Here is a 6000-nt window from a genome sequence, read left to right on the forward strand (position 1 = left end):
CTATAGATATCAATTAGGTCTAATTGATCTAATGTATCATTTAAAGTTTGCGTTTCTTTGTTAATTTTCTGTTTAGTTGATCTGTCCATAGGTGTGAGTGGGGTATTAAAGTCTCCCACTATTATTGTGTTATTGTTGATTTCCCCTTTCATACTTGTTAGCATTTGTCTTACATATTGTGGTGCTCCTATGTTGGGTGCATATATATTTATAATTGTTATATCTTCTTCTTGGATTGATCCTTTGATCATTATGTAGTGGCCTTCTTTGTCTCTTTTCACAGCCTTTGTTTTAAAGTCTATTTTATCGGATATGAGTATTGCCACTCCTGCTTTCTTTTGGTCTCTATTTGCGTGGTATATCTTTTTCCAGCCCTTCACTTTCAGTCTGTATGTGTCCCTTGTTTTGAAGTGGGTCTCTTGTAAGCAGCATATAGAGGGGTCTTGTTTTTGTATCCATTCGGCCAGTCTTTGCCTTTTGGTTGGGGCGTTCAACCCATTTACGTTTAAGGTAATTATTGATAAGTATGATCCCGTTATCATTTACTTTATTGTTTTGGGTTCGGGTTTATACACCCTTTTCGTGTTTCCTGTCTAGAGAATATCCTTTAGAATTTGTTGGAGAGCTGGTTTGGTGGTGCTGAATTCTCTCAGCTTTTGCTTCTCTGTAAAGCTTTTGATTTCTCCTTCGTATTTGAATGAGATCCTTGCTGGGTACAGTAATCTGGGATGTAGGTTATTGTCTTTCATCACTTTAAGTATGTCTTGCCATTCCCTCCTGGCCTGAAGAGTTTCTATTGAAAGATCAGCTGTTATCCTTATGGGAATCCCCTTGTGTGTTATTTGTTGTTTTTCCCTTGCTGCTTTTAATATTTGTTCTTTGTGTTTGATCTTTGTTAATTTGATTAATATGTGTCTTGGGGTGTTTCGCCTTGGGTTTATCCTATTTGGAACTCTCTGTGTTTCTTGGACTTGGGTGATTATTTCCTTCCCCATTTTAGGGAAGTTTTCAACTATTATCTCCTCAAGGATTTTCTCATGGTCTTTCTTTCTGTCTTCTTCTTCTGGGACTCCTATAATTCGAATGTTGGAGCGTTTCATATTGTCCTGGAGGTCTCTGAGATTGTCCTCGTTTCTTTTAATTCGTTTTTCTTGTTTCCTCTCTGATTCATTTATTTCTACCATTCTATCTTCTATTTCACTAATCCTATCTTCTGCCTCCGTTATTCTACTATTTGTTGCCTCCAGAGTGTTTCTGATCTCATTTATTGCGTTATTCATTATATTTTGACTCTTTTTTATTTCATCTAGGTCCTTGTTAAACCTTTCTTGCATCTTCTCAATCCTTGTCTCTAGACTATTTATCTGTGATTCTATTTTGATTTCAAGATTTTGGATCATTTTCACTATCAATATTCGGAATTCCTTCTCAGGTAGATTCCCTACTTCTTCCTCTTTTGTTTGGTTTGGTGGGCAACTCTCCTGTTCCTTTACCTGCTGAGTATTCCTCTGTCTCTTCATCTTGGTTATATTGCTGGGTTTGGGGTGGCCTTTTTGTATTCTGGTAGTTTGTGGAGTTTTCTTTATTATGGAGCTTCCTCACTGTGGGTGGGGTTCTATCAGTGGCTTGTCAAGGTTTCCTGGTTAGGGAGGCTTGTGTTGGAGTTCTGGTGGGTGGAGCTGGGTTTCTTCTCTCTGGAGTGCAGTGGAGTGACCAGTAATGGGTTATGAGACATCAAGGGTTTTGGAATAATTTTGAGCTGCCTGTATATTGAAGCTCAGGGGAGTGTTCCTGTGTTGCTGGAGAATTTGAGTGGTATGTCTTGTTTTGGAACTTGTTGGCCCTTGGGTGGAGCTTGGTTTCAGTGTAGGTATGAAGGCATTTGATGAGCTCCTATTGCTTAATGTTCCCTGAATTCAAGAGTTCTCTAATGTTTTCAGGCTTTGGACATAAGCCTCCTGCTTCTGGTTTTCAGTTTTATTTTTACAGTAGCCTCTAGACTTCTCCAACTATACAGCACCGATGATAAAACATCTAGGTTAAAGATGAAAAGTTTCTCCACATTGAGGGACACTCAGAGAGGTTCACTGAGTTACAAGGAGAAGAGAAGATGGAGGGGGTAGTTAGAGGTAACTGGAATTAGATGTGGTGAGATCAAAAGAGGAGAGAGCAAGCTAGCCAGTAGTCACTTCCTTATGTGTGTTCTATAGTCTGGACCGCTCAGAGGTATTTACGGAGTTATACGGGGAAGAGGAGAGGGAGGAAGTAGACAGAGGTGACCAGGGGGATAAGAGAGAGGAATGAGAAGGAGAGAGACAAATCCTGCCTGTAACCAGTTCCTTAGGTGTTCTCCACTGGCTGGAACACACAGAGATTCACAGAGTTGGATAGAGAAGAGATGGGGGAGAAAAGAGGCAGAGGCCACCTGGTGGAGAAAAAGGAGAGTCCAAAGGAGGAGAGAGTGGTCAAGCCAGTAATCTCGCTCTCAGGTAAATTTGGGTAGTGAAGTTTGGGTTTTTAGATGTACAAAATTGACAACAGAAACCTAAGAGCAAAGATTAAAAATCTAGAGTAGAGGTTGGATTTTAAAAAATACAATATTAAAGAAAAGAAGCAGAAGGAAAAAGGAAGAAAGAAAAAAAACACACAAGAATTATTTAAAAAACAAACAAACAAAAAAACAAAACAAACCAAAAAAAAACAAAAAACCACCAACAACCATCCAAAGGCTATATATGGTGTTTGCCTTAAAAAAAAAAAAAAAAAAAAAAAAAGTCTTTTTTTTTTAAAAAAAATATTAATAGTAGGTTATAGAAATAAAAATTAGAGGATAAATAGAAGACTTAACAATTAAAAAAATAGTTAGAAAAAAAAAGAAGAAAAAAAAAAGGAAAAAAAAGAAAAAAAAAAAAAGGAATGATTTTAAAATTATTAAAAATATATCTGGCCGTTCTCTGATGTTTTGGGCCGTGTGGGATCACTTCCAAGGTGGTTCCCTCTGTTTAACTTCTTCTGTTTGCTGGTTTTTTAGGCTCACTAGTTCAGTCGCGCTGTGGGGAGGGGGGATGCTGCAAACAAATAGCACTGTCGTGTGCACAGTGTCTCCGCCCCGCCTGACTTGTCCCTTCTTGCGGCGTACAAACCGCTCCGGCTCTAGGATGCTCCGCCGGGAACCGTTTGGGGCCGGCCCTAGGCTGCGTGCACTTCCCCGGTCCAGGCCGCTCAGGTTCGGCGCTCAGGCTGCCCTCAGAGGCACAGATTCGGCTGGGACTGCGCTTTGTCCCCTTCCCAGGTCTGAGTAGCTCAGGAGTTTGGCGAGCGCGATCGCCGCGGCGTGTCACCTTTTCTGCCGCTGCTGCTCAGCTTTCTGGGTGGACCGCTGGCGTCCCCCGTGAGGCAGATTGTGAGTGTCCAGCACCCCCAGAAGTCTTAGCAAAGAGGCCTGCTTGCAGTTAGGTAAGTAAAGTCTCTCCGGGTCTGCAATTGCCCCTTTCCAGCCCTTACGGCTCTGGCTGCCTGTCCCCGGCGGGGGATGGTCTGCAGCCGGCTTTTTCCGTTCCGTCCTTTGTTCTGTGCGGGGTCCTGGTGCTGTCTTATGTTCGAGCTTTTCGCGTGGTAGCTATCCCACAGTCTGGTTTGCTAGACCCAGTTAGATCGTTCTGGTTGCGCGTGGGGCGTTCCTGCCCGATTCTTACAAAGCACTGCAGCCCGCGCCTCCCGCGCGTCCCTGCCCTGCCCCCATTTCCCAATGGCGGATGCAGGCGTCTGTGCCGCTTTTCCGCTGGGGGAGTTACTGGTGGGCTTGTAATCTCTTGGTCTTAATTATTTCTTTATTTTTCCTTCCTGTTATGTTGCCCTCTGTGTTTCCAAGATTCGCCACTGACTCGGCAGGGAGAGTGTTTCCTGGTGTTTGGAAACCTCTCTTCTTAAAATTCCCTTCCCGGGATGGGCTTCCCTTCCCGGGACGGAGCTCCCTCCCCACCTCCTTTGTCTCCTTTTTCGTCTTTTATATTTTTTCCTACCTGTTTTTGAAGACAATGGTCTGCTTTTCTGGATGCCTGATGACCTCTGCCAGCCTACCGAAGTTGTTTTGTGGAGTTTGCTCGGAGGTGAAATGTTCTTTTGAGGAATTTGTGAGGGAGAAAGTGGTCTTCCCGTCCTATTCCTCCGCCATCTTTTCGCAAGCCCCTGGGTAGGTGCTGTCTTAAGGAATGAATAGTGGTTACCCAGAGAATGCAGGGAAAAGCTTTCAAACTAGAGAGACTGTGCTTAACGAAAGCACAAAGGAATAAAGCCTCATCGTGTGCATAGAATATAGTACATCAAGCACAAGAAAGTATGTAGTAAGTACTTGGTGGCATCAATTAAATCACTTGGTATTCTCAAGGTCTTGGCGTATCTAGTGTGGCTGGAGGCTAACGATAAAACCAGAAAGTATTCTGCAACTGTCTGTTATCCAAGCGTTGGGTTTAGCATTATGAAACAGCGTAGTCAAGGAACAAGGTGCTGAAATCTGTATTCTGAAAGAGGCGTGAAGGAGCTGTCAGCAGCAGGCAGGAGTGTTCTCTGTTCCTCCTCTCCGCATGTCTTCCAGTTGCCTTTCATTCATTCCTTCATCCTTTTCCTCCTTTCTTTTCGGTAATTTGTTTTTAAACAGGGTGAGCATCCCTGGTGGGCAGTGCTCTGTGTGTCCTGACACACACTGAATCTAGGACAGTAACTCGTCCTGAGGACAATGCAGGCTTCATGTGTGAAACCCACCCAGACTGCCCTATGGCTGATGGGAACCCGAATCCTGTCCTGTTATAAACTGGAATCATGAAGCTTTCAGTGATCTCTGAGCATCCTTCTAGGGAAAACTCAAACCTGAGGGTGGTTTTTTGGACCCCAGAAATTGATCATTGGTGTCAAATGTAAGGACAGTCTGGGGGACTGTGCCCTCTGATTTTGCAGACTGGCTACTTCAGTGTATGTAGATTTTTTAATTTTAAATCAAAACTTAGAGCTAGAAGGACCCTTAATGATCGTTTTGCCTGGCATCTGCTCTCCCCCAAGCGTGAAAACCTCGGCTTTCACAGAAGGTCACTGGGTCCACCCACTGCCCCAACTGACAGGGAAGCTGGGGATGTGCTCTGAGTCCTGGTTCCCCATGGCTCTCCAGCCCACCTCACTGACTCTTGACCCCTCACCCAGCTCCCTGACCTCTCAGGGGTCACCAGCCTGCCACCTTAGCTGTAACTCGTCCTGAGAACAATGGAAGCTTCGTGTGTGAAACCCGTCTAGACTCTGTCCTGTGGCTAATGGGAATCTGAATCCTGCTCTGCATTAACTGTAACTGGAATTCTGACAACTTCCAGTGCTCAGCACCCCTGACCTCACAGGTGTCACCAGCCTAACTCACACTTTACCTGTGACAGCTTCACCTGACTGCACCCCAAGACCACGTGCAACTTTGTGGAACCTCTAAAGATTCAAGAGTCTTGAGGAAACACTCATCTGAACGGCTGAGCCTGAGGAGACCGGCACTTGCAAGGCTGGTGGAGGAAGTGTTTTCCTCTTGATTGGGGATGCGTGAGGCTCCTCAGAATCCCTCCAATGACACACAATCACAGCCACTCACTGTGACCCTGAAGGCTCCCTGAGCCACACGGCCTTCCCACTGTCAGGGGGACTCCACATAGACTAGAAGAGGGTCCCAGATGGAGTGAGAACCCAGGTCCCAGGCAGGGTGTGGAGGACACGACCACCACAGGACCCTCCACCCAGGGCCCTCTAGCCCAGCATGAGGGGATCCCATCAGGGAGGAAAGAAATGTCCCCACTCCCACTCCCGGAACCTCTGCTAGGGTCACACCCTTCAGTTCTGTGTCCTCGGGGCCTTCAGGTCTGTGTCCTCGGGGCCTTCAGGTCTGTGTCCTCAGGGCCCACTCTCCTCACTCTAGTCCTGGCCCTGCTGCCCAAGCCTGCCTACTAGTCCTCCAGCCTGGACCCTCTGCTCCAC

This window comes from Budorcas taxicolor, chromosome 5 (genome assembly GCF_023091745.1).
Source record: "Budorcas taxicolor isolate Tak-1 chromosome 5, Takin1.1, whole genome shotgun sequence".
In the NCBI taxonomy this organism is placed as follows: Eukaryota; Metazoa; Chordata; class Mammalia; order Artiodactyla; family Bovidae; genus Budorcas; species Budorcas taxicolor.